The sequence below is a fragment of the Pelobates fuscus genome, chromosome 2 (genome assembly GCF_036172605.1).
Source record: "Pelobates fuscus isolate aPelFus1 chromosome 2, aPelFus1.pri, whole genome shotgun sequence".
NCBI lineage: Eukaryota > Metazoa > Chordata > Amphibia > Anura > Pelobatidae > Pelobates > Pelobates fuscus.
In genome coordinates this window covers 414599901-414617551 of record NC_086318.1, presented here as the reverse complement: position 1 = coordinate 414617551, position 17651 = coordinate 414599901, and the positions used below count along the sequence as shown (strand labels likewise).

At 41.4% G+C, this 17651-nt stretch overlaps 1 pseudogene; it reads right to left on the bottom strand.

The window, feature by feature from the left end:
* Positions 1-2114: 2114 nt before the first annotated feature.
* On the bottom strand, positions 2115-3539 carry LOC134586426 (zinc finger MYM-type protein 1-like; annotated as a pseudogene).
* Positions 3540-17651: the final 14112 nt, after the last annotated feature.

The following is a 17651-nucleotide window of genomic DNA, read 5'->3' as shown; positions in this document are numbered from 1 at the left end:
CTGTCAGTGTTTGTGTGTGTGTCAGTGTGTCTGAGTGTATATATCAGTATGTCTGTCAGTGTCTGTGTGTGTGTCTGTGTGTATGTCAGTATATGTGTCTGTGCGTCAGTATGTCTGTTAGTATATGTGTCTGTATGTGTCAGTATGTGTCTGTGTATCTGTATGTTGTCACTGTGCGTATCAGTGTATCTGTATGTTGTCAGTGTGTGTATCTGTATGTGTAGGTGTTAGTGTGTATATCTGTGACTCTGTATATAGTTAGTGTGTGTATCTGTATGTGTAGGTGTTAGTGTGTATATCTCTGAATCTGTATGTAGTCAGTTTATGTATCTGCATGTGTGTCAGTGTTTCTATCTGTGTATCTGCATGTGCGTCAGGTTGTGTATCTGTGTGTCTATATGTCTGTCAGTGTGTGTATCTGTATGTTGTCATTGTGTGTATCTGTGTATCTACGTGGTAAGTGTGTGTGTGTCAGTGTGTGTATCTGCATGTGTGTCAGTTTGTGTATCTGTGTGTCTGTGTCTGCATGTGTGTCAAGTTGTGTATCTGTGTGCAGGGGCATAGTACCTAGAGCATTTGGCACCCGGGGTGGACCCTGCCTCTTATTTTATTGCTTATTAGTAAACTGTATATCAACTTGAAAAAACTGGAACTATGAAAAATAAATTAACTATAAAATTTATGTGGTCCAGGAATATTGACAAAACGGTATCTATCGAGCATCTATAGCATAATACAGAGAGGCGCTACAGATGGGCTAGTACCTTCTTTCCAACAGAAGTGAATGCAAGGTCTGAACATTCAAATGAATAAGGAGGATTGGTCATATGTATTTAAAATGGGGATGAGCTCACAAGTTAAGCAACTCTAGAAAAAAATATTCTTTTTTAAAAGAGTTACAAGATAGTATAGGACTCCAGCACAATTACATAAATATTGTCCAATGGTGGCGAACGCTGCTGGAGGTGCAAAGATAAATGGGGGGGGATATGGAACGTATTTGGTGGGAATGTAACTAGAGCATATTGGGGACATATATAAGATCCTACCAACACTTAAACTATTAACCCCTTCTAAGATATTGCTGGGTTGGCCAGCCTCCTTTAAAGAGAAATATAAACAGATATTGCTGAACGATTTACTGAATGAAGCTAATGCTATGATTCCGCTCCTTTGGGGTAATGCCATAGCACCGACTAAGGAACAATGGATACAGAGAGTGGAAAAATTAGGGAAATGGAGGAAATCCATTGGGCAGCTCGGGGGAAAATAAATTACTGTTTTAAGATATGGGAGCCCTGGTTAGCTCAGTGGAAGGACCATGAATAGATAGTTATCAGAAGGCGTTTGATAATGGAGATCAATAATTAGCCGAAGAGAAAACAAATAGGCAGATATACCCCCCCCCTCTCTCCCCCCACCTACACATCCTTTCTTGGATTTTGTTCTTTTTTCCTTTCTATTTTCTTCCTTTTCTTTCTAATCTTTTTAATTTTGCATTAGGATTGAATTAATAAAAGAGAAAAAGAAACAAATGATGATTTGGTACTTGACGAAGCCATTCTTGAGACAGAGAGGCATAAACTAAGGCCAGAAAAAAATATATATATTAACTTAAAAATAAATTAAGTTTAAGTAAATAACATTTACTGAACAAAAAATACAGATCCAAAGTAACCACTCAGTCTATTCGACAGAGGTAATTTGAAAGGACTCACATCCTCTGTCTTCGAGCCTTCATTTCTGCAAACTGATCGATGACTACATCAAAGCTAATCTTCCTTGCAGATTCATGTTCAAATGAAAGTATAACCAGATTTGTTAACCTTGTCTCACTCATGGTTGAGAAAAATAATTTTTTTTATCAATTTTAATTTGGAAAAACTTCTTTCACATGAAGCAATAGACACACAGAGAGACAAATACTTCTGTGTGATATTTACTTCTTCTAGAACTTCACACCAGAAAGAAAGGTAACCCAAAAAAGAAAATCACATACGGCAGGCAGCAACATCTGAGCTGATCCTCTTGTGTCCACATTTTCTTTGGGATTACACAGTTTTTCAAGGACTGAAGTCAGTTTTTCAAAATTTTCCCTCACTGGCTTCACAGCATCATAATGAATACTCCATCTTGTTTGGGAAAGTCTTTTCACTGTCACACCTAAATTCTCCATCAGCAATTCCAAACAATGTGTAGAAACTGAAAAAGGAATACACTCTCTCCAATGTTCCAAAAAAGGTCACACAGGAAGCAACACTTCTAAATGAGTGCACCCCACAGAGGTTCAGAGAATGGTTTGCACATGGCATAAACAAAGCCTTGGGATTAATCTCTTTTATTTTTGCCTGAACACCACCATGAATCCCTGCCATAGTTGCAGCATTATCATATCCTGGACCACGGCAAAGGCTTATGTCTAGTCCCTCTTCCTCCAGATGTTGCAGGATATTTTCTGTGAGCTCAGCAGCAGTCTTTTCAGCAATAGGAAAGAAGCCCAAGAATGATTCCTTTACTTCAACATTGTCACCTTCACTTCACACATCTCATCAGTGGGGGACACATCAGGGGTGCTGTCAAAAAGAATCCCAAAGTACTTTGCTTTCTTGATATCAGCCACCATTTTCTCCTTCATGTGATTCCCCAGAAGACAAATTAATTTGTTCTGAATTTTTGGAGAGAAATAGGAATACATTCTCTTCCCAGATGCAACAGCATGTTTCAGGTTCATGAAATGTTCCTTTAAAATGGGATCATAGTTTGAGAGCAATTCTACCAATTCCGGGAAGTTGCCTTTGTTTACGGATGACATGGTCTCTCTATGACCATGAAAAGGAAGATTCTGGTGAGCCAGAAACAAAGTTACATCCAAGAGGTGATGCAAAATATCCCTCCATTTCCTTTTCTAACTGTCCACTGTTGTATGATAGACATGATCAAGGCATTTTTGTAGCTTTAATCCTGCTCTCAAGGTCTTCCATTTCTCCAAGCATGTAAGATGCTGCTCAGAAGCCTCATGATCAGACACCTTTGGGTTCAGCTTCCACCACAATTGAAACCCAGTAACAAAACTGGATGCTCCTGTTACTTTGTCATCAACAGCAAAAAGTCTGCAGCAAAAACAAAACAAACTTTGTTTTGATGGAGAGTACACCATCCATGTTCTAAGAATTTTTTCGCCATTAGGCAGAGCCTTATAGAACCATGCAGTGGTCAGCTAGACTCTTCCCTTTTGATTTCTCTCCTTGCCTTTCAACAGGACTGAATGGCCCATCTCTATTTTGGAAAGGTTCACTTCCCCTCTTAATAAGGTCCACTCTTAAAACATCTGGAACTGGAACTGGCCAAGCAGCAACAGTAGAATAAACTGACAGTCGAACAGTCTCCTCTTCTTCTTCATCATTATCAGAGTCTTGCTGATGCAGGCTTCTGCTGGCATCTCCTTCATCTACATCACTTTCACTGCTTGAAGATAAAATGATCTTCTCCAATTCTTGCGCTTTCACATATGAAGCTTTTTGAGAAGATACTTCAGGCATTTCACCTCTGGATTCACCAGACTGAATGTCTTCAGCGATTTCTCCAATTCTTGCGCTTTCACATATGAAGCTTTTTGAGAAGATACTTCAGGCATTTCACCTCTGGATTCACCAGACTGAATGTCTTCAGCGATTTCTCCAATTCTTGCGCTTTCACATATGAAGCTTTTTGAGAAGATACTTCAGGCATTTCACCTCTGGATTCACCAGACTGAATGTCTTCAGCGCTTTCTCCTACTATGGTAGATGTTGAAGGAACATTGTTGTTGAGACCCGCTTGGTCGATTTCACCTCATATTGGTGTTTTCTGCAAAATATCAAAATATATTTTGGTTCTAGGGTTGGTTAGTGGGATACCTGACTTATATTTCCACCATGGATTCGCTTCAATTGATAAAGTTTATACAAAGACCTGACCTGTGAGTGACTCTGATACTACAATGTTAATATTGGCTAATTAGCCAATGACTCAAGTAACTAAACATTTTTGTGATGTCATAAACAAGAGTCACCACAGAAATGTTTTAAATACATTTTTCTCTTATGCATTTGATTGAATTCTCTGTGCAGACTATCTCTATCCAGCAATGCCTCACTACACTTGCTGCAGTGCTAAAAAATGACTAGGGGCAGACATTGCACTGTGGAAAGTGTTGTGGGACAGAAATAGTTTAATGATAGTATAGAATGCAGGGCCAGATTAAGAGCCCAGTGGGCCTGGTGCTGACAATTATGATGGGCCTAATTACAAAATCTTATTGACCAAAAACACTAAAACAGTCCTACCTGCTAAGCGTCATGCATCTGATGGAGATGGTGCTGGAGGGAAACACATAGGATGCAGCTATGAGAAAACACATACCCTATGCTAATCTCATGCTTTCATCTTTCAAGTAAACCCATACCCCCTAAAAGCAGTGTCCAGTAAAGCAGGAAGTCTAAGGATGGGGCAAAAGGGTGGGCCACTGACACAAATCACATAACCAGAACTGCCAAAAAGGGCGAACATACACAAAAAGGGGGCACCCAGTGTCCATATTTTTCCATGTCTCCCAGTGTCCCCAAGAGTCTCAGTGTCCCCAGGTCTCCCAGTGTTCCCTAGTATCTCAGTCTCCCAGTCCCTTAGTGTCTGGAACCCCATGTCTCCCAGTTTTCCCCATGTCACAAGGACACTAGGGGACATTGAGAGACATTGGGACACTTGGAAACATGGGGACACTGAGATACTAGGGAACACTGGGAGACCTGGGGACACTGAGATTCTTGGTAACACTGGGAGACATGGAGAAATGGGGACACTGGGTGACTTTGAGACATGAGGGGACACTGGGAGACATGGGGCACTGAGACACTGTGATGCATAGGGGACACTGTGATATAAAGGGGACACTGGAGACTTGAAAAAAGACCTAGGTACAAGTCAAAACGTTGCAGTGTTCAATAAACCTGCTTAAATCTATCACAGTGAGTGCCTGAGATTTTTTTCTTTAATACTAGGGGACACAGACACTTGGGGGCACTGTGAGACATGGGGAGACTAGGGGACACTGAGACACTAAGGACACTGAGACACTATGGACACTGAGAGACACCAGGGACACTGAGAGACATGGTGCATTGAGACACTGTGATACATAGGGGACAATGTGATACATAGGGAACACTGGAGACTTGATAAAGGTACAGGTCGAAATGTTGCGGTGTCCAATAAACCTGCTTAAATCTATCACAGTGCGTGCCTGAGATTTTTTCTTTTATACTAGGGGACACTGAGACACTAGGAGACATGGGGACACTGGGAGACATTGGGACACTGAGACACTGGGAGACTAAGGGACTTTGGGAGACGAGGAAATACTGAGACACTAGGGACACTGGCACACTACGGACATTAAGAGACACCAGGGACACTGGGAGACATGGGGATACTGAGACACTGGCTGGGAGACATGGGGACACTGAAAGATTAGGGGGCACTGGGAGACATGGGGACACAGACACTAGGGACACTGGCTGGGAGACATGGGGACACTAAGACACTAGGGACACTGGCTGGGAGACATGGGACCACTGTCTCCCTAGTGTCTCAGGGTCCCCATGTTCCCCAGTGTCCCTATGTCTCCCAGTGTCCCAATGTCTCAGCGTCCCCAAGTCTTGCAGGCTCAGAGCTGCTGTCTGGACTCTCTGTGCAGAGCTGCTCCCCCGGGGATCAGTGAGTAGAGAGAGGCAGGAAGGGAGATGCTGTAACTTCTTATCCTTGCCTCTCTCCACACAAACAGCGACACCCTACTGGTCGGCGCTGGTATTGCAGAATAATCTCTGTTTATACTGAGACAGACATTTGTATTGCCAGTATTACTGCAATACCTGCTAGGCAGCCTCAAATACCTGAGAAATACTTCTGAGAAATAGCTGGCAACCATAAGAAATACATGAGAAATACCTGCCAACTCTAAGAGTAGTGTGTGTAATAAAAAATCAATGGGCCTATTCCATGGGCCTATGCCTGGATCTGCAGCTCCATCAGCCCCTATGTTAATCCGGCCCTGAGAGAATGAAAAGCTGGGGCATATATGGTGAAAACAAGTGTATAGCACTATAAATATAGAATGTGGTAGCAGATAAGAACCATTCAGCCCATCTAGTTTGCCCAATTCCTGCCAAAATAAATATGAATACTTTCATTAGTCCCTGGCCTTATCTTATAGTTAGGATAGCCTTATGCCTATCCCACGCATGCTTAAACTCCTTTACTGTGTTAACCTCTACCACTTCAGCTGGAAGGCTATTCCATGCATCCACTACCCTCTCAGTAAAGTAACACTTTCTGATATTATTTTTAAACCTTTGCCCCTCTAATTTAAGACAATGTCCTCTTGTGGTAGTTTTTCTTCTTTTAAATATAGTCTCTTCCTTTACTGTGTTGATTCCCTTTATGTATTTAAATGTTTCTATCATATTCCCCGTTTCGTCTTTTTTCCCCAAGCTATACATGTTTGTATTAGTACTGTTGCACTTTGAAATTATAAGGGACAAAAACATATTTTAGAGCAATGAAAAATAAGCTTAACTTAATCTTTAATAACACGGCACATTCAGGGCACTCTTTAACGCGAGGCAACTGCCCCAGACCTAGTTTCCAGTGGCGTCGCTAGGGGGGGCCAGAGGGGGCCATGGCCCCCCCTACATCATGCTGTGTCCCCCTTGGACCCCCCCAAATGCCAGAAGCTTGCTGGCCATGTCCTTACATTCTATTCCCTCGGACTGTAACAGTGTGTGACAGCCCGAGGGAATGCAGGGCAGAGCAGCTGGAACAGTGCTGGGTGTTTTCAGCACCCAGCAGCTTCCCCGGCACAGTCCCCGCCCCCAAACGAAGCCCAGCCTCCCGCACATAAGCCCCGCCCCCGCCGTTAAGCAGCAGCCCATGCTGCTGCTGGAAAGGATGGAAATGGCTGTCTGACCACCAGCAACAGCCTCCAGTAACAGGTAGGCTTAATGTGCTTGTGTGTGTCTGTCTGTCTGCTAGTGAGAAAGCTTGTGTGTGTGTATGGATTCAGCAGTGTGTGTGTGTGTGTATGGACTCTGTATGTGTGTGTGGACTCAGCAGTCTGTGTGTGTGTTTGTGTGTGTGTGTGTGTGTGTGTGTATGGACTCAAAATAATGAATTCTCCACCAGGGATTATAAAAACAAAACAAAAAAAACAACACATTGTGTCGGGGGCGGGGCTTAACATGCAGCAGGGGCGGGGTCAAACTGCGGTGAGAGCGGGGTTAAATGTGCCCCCCTACTTTTGTCCCTGGCCCACCATGTGCCCCCCTAAAAATGAATCCTAGAGACGCCACTGCTAGTTTCTCCTGGGGGGCCCAAGGCAGTGCCCCGCTGCCCACATCAGTTTCTTTTTTTCTTTAGTCTTCTGGGTCTCACTAGGTAGCCCATGCACTTAGGACCACCCTGTGGGCTTGTATCAGCAAGGGCCGGACGGGCTCTGTCACCCGTTAACACCGCGACTGGGCCCCTTACTTTCTGGCAGACGGCTGGGAGAAGGTGACAGCTGTGAGTCACTTCCTCCCATAAAGAGAGGAGCTGCGCGGAAGTTGGCAGGAGGAGTCGCGAGGGAGGGAGGACGAGGCTGAAGTCAGGATGGAGGCTCCTCACTCCCATCAGCCTCAGACACTACACTGGACCACAGGGAAGCAAGCCAAGGTAGGAAACTGGAGGGTGGGTTGAAAAATGTAAATTTTACATGTGTGTCAGTATGTATGTCAGTGTATGTGCGTGTGTGTCAGTAGGTCTATCTGTGTGTGTCAGTATATCTGTATGTGTGTGTGTCAGTATGTCTGTGTGTCAGTGTATGTGCCTGTGTGTGTCAGTATGTCTATCTGTGTGTGTCCATATGTCTGTCAGTGTTTGTATCTGTGTGTGTCAGTGTATGTGCCTGTGTGTGTGGCAGTATTTCTGTCAGTGTATGTGCCTGTGTTGTGTGTCAGTATGTCTGTCAGTGTATGTGCCTGTGTATGTGTGTCAGTATGTCGATCAGTGTATGTGTCTGTTGGTTTGTGTCAGCATGTCTGTATATGTGCCTGTGTGTGTGTCAGTGTATCTGTCAGTGTATGTGCCTTTTTGTGTCAGTATGTTTGTCAGCGTGTGTACCTGTGTGTCTGAGCACCAACTTTAAATACAAATACACCCCTCCATTCGAACTTCAACACTACATACAAACACACTCCTGCATTGAAACATCAACACTACTCACAAACACACTCCTGCATTGAAACATCAACACTATATACAAACATACCTCTGTGTTAAACACCAGAATTATATATAAACACACCCCTGCATTCAAAAACAAATACTACACATACATGCACACTTGCATTCAAACTCCAATACCACATACAAACACATTCACACAAACATACTCCATACAAACACATGTTTACATTCAACCCTAAATACAACTCTGCAAACATGGGAAATTAGTAGAACCTCTGCTGTCAAAGCATTGTTGGAGTTGCACGACAGATGGGGTTCTACCTTTAATCAAACCTTGCAATTGGGGGTCCCAATAAAATTCTTTCTACTTTAGTACCGCCACTGCGTTGGGGTGGATGCCGTGATTGCATGCAGGGAGTGGGGGATGGAGAGGGGGGCAGGGTCCAGGAGGCCCAAGCAAACGCTTGCCCAGGATCCAATCATTATTAAAGACGGCCCTGCATCTACTGATATACAGTGTGTGTTTCTTTTTTACAAAAGAGAGTCCACTTTTTTACAAAAAACATTCACACACCAGCCACCCCGCAACACATTCACAAACTTCTCAAGGTTCCCCAGAACACAATTCACACATTACTCATGGTTCCCTAGAACACATTCACACACCAGCAACCCTACAACACATTCACACACCAGCCACCTACAACACATTCACACACCAGCCACCCGCAACACATTCACACACCAGCTACCCTGCAACACATTCACATCCTACTTATGGTTCCCCAAAACACATTCACACACCAGCCACCCCGCAACACATTCACAAACTTCTCAAGGTTCCCCAGAACACAATTCACACATTACTCACGGTTCCCCCAGAACACATTCACACACCAGCTACCCACACCAGCTACCCTACAACACATTCACAAACTACTTATGGTTCCCTAGAACACATTCACACACCAGCCACCCTACAAAACATTCACACACCAGCCACCCTACAACACATTCACATACCAGCTACCCTGCAACACATTCACAAACTACTTTTGGTTCCCCAGAATACATTAACACACCAGCCACCCTACAAAACATTCACACACCAGTCACCCGCAAGACAGTCACACACCAGCTACCCTGCAAAACATTCACAAACTACTCACAGTTGCCCAGAAAACATTTACACACCAGCTACTCTACAACACATTCACACACCAGCCACCCCGCAACACTTTCACAAACTACTCACAGCTCTCCAAACACATTCACAAGCTACTCATGGTTCCCTAGAACACATTCACGCCAGCCACCCTACAACACATTCACATACCAGTCACTACTCCCCACACCACATTTACAGATGAGCCTCCAAGTCCTACCCCAGTCTCAAGGTGACACAAAGTTCACTGTAAAATTACAGATTTTCTGATACCTTTTGGAGTGCAAATAATGTCAAACCTTTATTACCTTTTTCTTGCAGAATCATAGACGCTATCATTATGTCTATCTTTAAGTACGTAGTGCCACCTACAGTCTAAGCTGTTAAATAGCATTTCCAAACCTTATCACTCACAGAGAAATAAGGAGAGTGTATTTCTTTTTGTAATGTATAGTCCTCTATCCATGCATTCTGGTTTATGTTTCTCATTTTCAGAGTAATGCTTAGACAAAAATTACAAATAATAATTTAATATAAAGTCACATTGCTTTTTATAATGGATGATTTATTACATGTTTAGTTAGAAAAAATGCAGTCAAATGAGATGTGCTGTTCTGGCCATACCTACACAATAATATTTCTGCATTTATATAATTGTATCTGGTTATCACACTGATATAGGATATCACTTGGATCGTTGGAAATGTTGGATTCTTATTGACATACTGTCCTGGCATTAAAGAAAAACTCAGACAAATGTTAAGAATGTACATTTGCTACTTGATTAATTGTATACTAGTCGTGTCCCATTTGCAAGGTGAAATTAAAATAAGCATGCCAAAGATGTACACCTGAATAATATGAGCCCATAGTACACCTTGGTGACCATGAGGTCTCACATATACACACAGAACTGCTCCTTAGGGTTCGGTACTCAATCTGGTGATAGTCGGGGTGCAGAAGACAGACCGTTTGGTCTATACCTAGAGGACCTTGATGCAAAAGCCCACTAAATGCTGCAGCTCAGGTGACAACGACCTTGAATATGAACCGAAACAGAAAAAAATAGTTATATTAACGAGTGATATTGCACCTCCAGCTGTTTGGAACCACACCAATCATCTCCCTATTACCTTCACATGTTATCAGCTGCTGCAGTTATACCATTAACTCTCTCTGCCATCACATACAAATTCCTCTGCTACCTCTTGTCTAATATCCCCATTTCAACCTTTAGATTGTAAGCTCACGGGCAGGGCCCTCTACCTGTTGTATCGGTCTGTTCTTATTGTGTTTGTCTTTTTCCCAATTGTACAGCGCTGCGGAATTTGTTGGCGCTTTATAAATGCCAGTAATAATAATAATAATAATAATAATATTACCATGAATATTCCCTACTTGTGCATGTGCTGTAAACCTGTTTGTGCACTAGAGGGCACTAGTTATCTTTGTAACACCTATGCTTTAAGAACTTGGAATATCAGTATATGGAATAAACCCTGGTACCATATTTATTTTATTTATTTTTTTAAATATATTCCTATCTAGTGTTACTTGAGGTTTAAAAACACAAATAAAACACCCTTATTGCTCCATTTACCTCTTTTTCTTAATTTCAGTTTGAAGATCTGCGTCCTCTAACATTTTGGCACAGAACTATTTTATTTCTCCACTGTGTTGAAACATTTCCATGAACAGGTTTATTTAAACATCTTGGAATTTGCTCCATGTTCTTGTAACACTAGTTAGTCTGTTCTCACTCTCAGGTATCCTGTTATGTTTTGCTATTATAATAATGTTCCGTGGGCTAAGTCTTGTAGGTGACCTCTTGAAAGTTAACGCTGAAATCTGGCCATATAAATAGCTATACTTTACTTTAAGATAAACCACAGGCCTTGCAATATACAGTTGTTTTTTTTTTTTGTAAGTTTTATTTTAATATTTTATATACAACGTTTTCAAGTTAAAGGGTTTCTCAAACCATTGTGACTACTTCGGTGATTTGAAGTAGCTTCTCTTCTCAATGAGAAGCCTGTGATTGGACCATGGAGACCCCGTTGATGGAGGAGGGAGGTCAGCTCCGGAAGTTTTGCGTGGCACGCATATCAGGTAAGTTGGGTTTTTTGTTGTTGTTTTTTTTTTCCCCTTATTTTGAGTGTGCAAAGAAGAACAAACAGGCCTGTGATGCCATGACGGCATTGACAAGCCTTTCATTTGCATACATGTTGATACAGTGCCATGACATATGAAAACACATTTTTGTGAGAATAATAGAGAGGCCAAGCAATATGTCTCATCACTATACATGATAGAGACAAAAACTAATCTTCTGGATATGTATATAGCTATGAGATTATCATATAGTATTAATAAACCACTGGGTATTTATGCAATCTAGCAATAACGCACCATCTTGTAAAATGCGTAAAACAAAACTAATAAGCAAACAAGGTGAACATGAGCATAAATGTAAAATAAAAGAACACAGCAAGACCAAGCCTATAGAGCTTGGAAGGTTACATGAGTCAAGGTGGCTCCGTCTGCACATAGGTAATTCTCATTGTGCGACCTGTCAGATTGCCCTGAGTGATGAGCTGATTTTCAGCCTATTCCTGAATCTGGGATACACAAGTCTTTTGGGTTCAGCATTGCAGGGTTAGGAAGGTAGCAAATCCAGAGGTGCAGTATAGGGCTTCCCTCTCGCCCCTGGTCAATCCGCAGGTCTGCATCTTCAAGCCATGTACTTTGGACTTTACAGAGTCCAAGTTCTTTCTCTTATGGGTGAGACAGAAAGCCTGGGCAGTTCGCTACCACCGATGGCGGTTGGTCTTCTATTAGTGTGGATAATGCGGTGATGATGGCTTTCGGCACATGTGGGCTAGTGTCGTATGGTGCATGTGCTTGCGTGACGTGAGTGCCTGAAAGGAGCCCATTTACAATCTGACCTCACTCCTGATTTTAGTGCAGCATGGCTATTCGCTGCGCCTCCAAAATGCCCAAAAATAGGCAAAATTTTCCTCTATCTGCTTAAGGGAATTAGCAATCGGGTCAGGACATTCCGACTCGGGTAGCAAATGTTCTGAACCCTTACGAAAAAGCTCTGCCGCCACCTTGTGTAACTACGCTGTGTGCTGAGTATACGCAGGTTCCACAACAAGAGTTCATTTGGTGCTTTGTATAATCCAGTTGGGACTGGGATAACCCCCACCGGTCCAAAGGAGAGGGAACGGAACCGCATGGAAGCCTGTGTGGGAACTGTGTCTTCTGGAGCAGGCCCTACTAAAACCTCCTTCAAAGAGTTTTAAAACAAGAAAGTTGATTGTTCAGAGGCACCTCAACCGACTCCAGGATCAGGTAAGTCGAATTAGTGGTTATGAAATCACCTGGACCAGTCAGGTAAGTTTTAAAACCTTTTTGGCAGTATTTTACCAGGGGGACCTAAGGGTAATGCCTAGAAGGGCATTTTAACTTAAAAAATGTATTTGTTGAAGAAGGGTTACAGTAACACTTTAAGTCTAATGAAAAGAAAAGAAAATTGCAACAAAACATGTATGTAAACAAAAGAAAAAACATGTATTCAACACCAAGTTTAGCTAAACAAGGAAGCCATAGCTCAGAAGCTAGGGGGAAGGATGGAAACACCATTGTAGAAGAGTGGGAAGGGAAGAGGGAGCATACCTCCCAAGTCCCTTTCCTATCCTAATGTCTCCGACTGAATAACAGAAATTATACTCGCAATAATATGTCTTATGTAATGTGTTTAGGATCTATCTTAAAGGGACACTATAATCAACAGAACAACTTAGCTTAATGTAGTTATTCTGGAGAGTATAGTCAGTCCCTGCAGGCGTTTTGTTGTAAACACTGCCTCCCTACAGACACTTCTAGTGTCCACTCCTCAGAAAGCCGCTGGAGGTGTTTCCTGGGTCAGTAATCTCCACCCTCTGCATGGAGACACTGAACTTTCCTCATAGAGATACATTGATATAATTGATCATCTACAAAGAAACCATTTTTGCCTTTAACCACTCAATGTTGGGATACCAAATGTGAAATCTTGTGATTAGCAACAAATTCACTAGTTAAAGCGACACTATGGTCACCAAAACAACTTTACACAAAGGAGAGTTTGGGGGCACACCCGAAAGATGCATTATGCATGAAAGGTGCTGCCGCAGTGACCAAAATTCATACAGAAAAACTAGTTACGGCGCACTCAGACATGTAAAAATTCACAACTAAGAAGGCTACTCTAAAACGCCTATCTAAGAGAATAAATATGGGCTTCTGAGACCTCTTTAGAGGTGGCCACAGGTGTGTATAAATAGGAGGAGTTTTATAGTCTTGTCACTTTTATTATTTTCTTCATGCAGCACAGAGATTATCTGCAAATGTGAGTATACTCATTCAAGCACCAACACTTTAATTGTTTAGTTGTTACACTGTTTTTAATTGCTTTTATCACTCTTTATTGTATACTCACTTTGCTCTTACAAAGAAATTAATTTAATACACTGTTGCTTATGTTTAGCACTAGTACTATTTAATTTATCTCCCACATTTTTGTTATTAGCGTAGGACCCACTGATATTGGGGTACTTTGAAGCAGTAGTGGGCTTAACATCATATGGCCATATGGTGGAACTAAATCCCCATATTTATTCTCTTAGATAGGCGTTTTAGAGTAGCCTTCTTAGTTGTGAATTTTTACATGTCTGAGTGCGCCGTAACTAGTTTTTCTGTACCAAAACAACTTTAGTGACGCAGATTTGGTGTATATATCAGGCTCCTGCAGTCTCACTGCTCAATTTTCTGCCATTTCGAAGATAAATCACTTTGTTTATACAGCTCTAGTCACACCTCCCTGCATGTTACGTACACAGACGTCCTAAACACTTCCTGTAAAGAGTAATCTAATGTTTACACTGCCTTTATTGCACAGTCTGTTTAATTTAAACTGTGTTATCTCCTGCTATGTTACTAGCTTGCTAACTGTGCAGGAGCCACCTGTGTGTGATGTGTGTGATTAAAGTTTAGTTTACAGAGCAGAAGATACAAATATCTAAAATAAGTTAACATCTGATCAAAAAAAAAATAATGCAAGCTGTGCCAGTGGGCAGAGAAGTAAGGGCTGCATAAACAGAAACAAAAGTGATTTAACTCCTAAATGGTGAGTTGAGCAGTGAGACGTCAGAGGCATGATATATACACCAAAACAGTTTTATTAAGCTAAAGTTGTTTTGGTGACTATAGTGTCCCTTTAAGCTTGGTTTAGAATCATTAATGTTTTCTAATTTGGACATTACTACCAGAAAAGCCATTAATTAATTTTGGATTATGATCACATTATGATCATTTTGTGATCACATCGAAAACAATTATGGCTTACCAGTCAAATTTCTAATGTTATTGATTAGATAGCAGGCTCGTTGGAGCAGGGTCCTCTTCAACTTATCGTTCCTGTATGTTTTCTTGTAATTGTCCTATTTATAGTTAAATGCCCCCTCTTATAATATTGTAAAGCGCTACGGAATCTGTTGGCGCTATATAAATGGCAATAATAATAATAGCAGTAGTGGAATGTGATCATACCTATTGCCATATTCCGATCGATGATCCCCTTACCGCACTTCCGTGTTTCGCTGATCAGATGTCAGACGCCTGCCTATTTAGCCCGACTCGCGGCACTATTGAATCACTAGTGATTCAATACTGCCGTTTGAGCTGATACTTATTTGAAATTCCTGTGTACCGAACCGGCTTGTGACCTCGTTTCTCCTGATCCTCTCCACTCAAAACCTTGGACTTCAAGACTCTTCTAATGCCAAAAGATTATAATTTCTCTACAAGGTAAAAGAAATAGAAATAGAAAATACTTTTCTACTCCAAAAACAGACTTTAAGTGCTGATATCTGAATTTCCTGTTGATAATTTTTGTTTCTAATGCTACAAGAGACTTTTGACAAATATTATTTTAAAATTGTGGAGATCCCTTTTTTCTGAAAACTAAGGACTTTATTTTGTTGTATATATTAATTTCAATTTAATTGAACTTATTACACAGCTGAAGCTCTAAATTCACTCATCTAATGAGTCATTTTCCTTTCTTTCAAACTATCTGAGGAATCCCTCTATAACTGTGAACGCGATAAAATCAAGTTTCAATCTTATGAAGAATGTAAAGTCACATTTCATATTATCAAATTGGTACAACTTTCTTCATTCCATTTCAAACTGTTTAAATTCAAGTTCTTCCTTATCTTCAAAACCTCAGAAAAGATGTAAAGTGAAATTGTAACTTTTTTTTAATTCTTAAAGTGACATTATATGTTAAGAAGAAATCTTAAACATACAGTTACTCATTATTCAAATAGTGACTTAATAAAGAGTTAAATCTGCAGTTGAGTTCCAGTCTTTCTTTGAATATTGAAAAGCATAACACCTACAATTGCCTGGTTTTTAGATAACCCAAATATGGGCCTTTTAATTAGATGTTGTATGACTTTTCAAGGGAGATAACAATCTTTCATCATGGCCATATGTGTTCTTGTACAATGTTAGCATACCAAACATTTTCTAAATAACCTGCACAGGTTCTCTCATAACTTTCTATGAGAAAGCCTGCACATCGAATGCTTGCAGGCAAAGCCTAATTCAAGAAAAACATGGTTTTCAATTGTTCACTTATGTATAGATCAGCCTAGATTTTTAGGTGCAGAGCAGCTCAAGAGGGGGTGTAGGGGCCAGAGAGGCAGTGGCGTAACTACCGGGGAGTGTAGTTTCACATGCCCAGACACCAGAAGGGTGGGGGGTGCCAGTGGAGCAGATCAATTTCCTGTTACAGGGGACCCAAGAGGTGGCCAGTTGGCCACCTTAGGGCACCCACAAAGCGTGTGCTTATTCACTAAGGCACAGTAGGCACCTGCTTGCCTGGATGGCAGGTGCCTCCTCTGCAAAAATGAACTGGGTGCAAGAGAAGAGGCAGGCGGCAAGGGAGCGCTGATGTTCCTCACTGCTCCTTTGCACCCTGCGGAATAGCGTGGAGCAGTAAGGAACTGAAAGATTACAAGAGCCACTGGACCCCAGGGAGAAGATTCCCACTGGACCCCAGGGAAAGGACCCACACCAGCCCTCCCAAAGGTAGGGAAGCTGGAAGGGTCTAAAAAATAAAATTCCAAGAAGTAAAATTAATATGTGAGTATGTGTGCAAGAATGTGTAATTGTGTGTCTGCCAGTGTGTGTCAGTGATTGTGTTTCAAATCAGTGAGATTGTGTGTCTGTCAAAGAGAGTCTGTCAGAGTGTCTGTCAAACACACAAAACAAAATTTGTCACTTTGTTTTTTTTTCTTTTGCATTAAGATGTGTTTACTCATAAAAATTGTAATGCACTTTATCAACATATACTACAGTCTTTACATGTGTTAAACAAGCCTTGCAGCCAGAGGGACAGGGTGTATGGGGGCTGGGAGGTTATGAAGGGGGCACAAACTATTGTTCTGTTTACGCCACTTCAGAGAGCGTTATAATGTTGTGAAACAATTTGTTAATTGCACCTTTAAGGCAACTCATCCGCAGAGTCCTGCTGAAGTGTCCTCATGGGGAACATGCCCTGTGTTTGTTTAGTGTGTAGGCATGTTTGTTTAGGCATGTAAACTACACACCCCAAAAATTATAACAAGAAGCGATAACAACTGTACACATTATGTCTCCCCATCCAGAAGATCTCTGGCTCGCTCTCTCATCCAAAAAGGAGTTCACTAAGGGAACAGTGTTGCTCCAGGAAGAATTGGATTTACAATCAATGCATTATACAGAAAAAAACATAGATAGGTGGCATATCACAAATCAGTGTCTGATCATATCCTTTTACCTAAAGCAATTTATCAAGAGTCAACAATAAAGCAAAATATTCTGTGTTATCTGGCGCTTAAATTCAATACTAATAGGTGCTCTTATAGTGCAGCAGCTCTCACACAGTATAGGTACTCTTCAATCCTATCGTGATTGTATGTGAAATAAAACACTAATTACATAACCAGTATGTACAAGTGGAAGTGTGTAGCGCTATATCATCTTAACTTACAGCATACAAAACTTCAGGGGTGTAGAATATATATATATATCCTCCAGAATCTTGGAGGGTATGGTAGATATATCTGCTGTGGAAAATAGAAAAATATAGAGTGCACTCTGGACGTGATTGTACAGCGTATAATAGGAAACACTCACG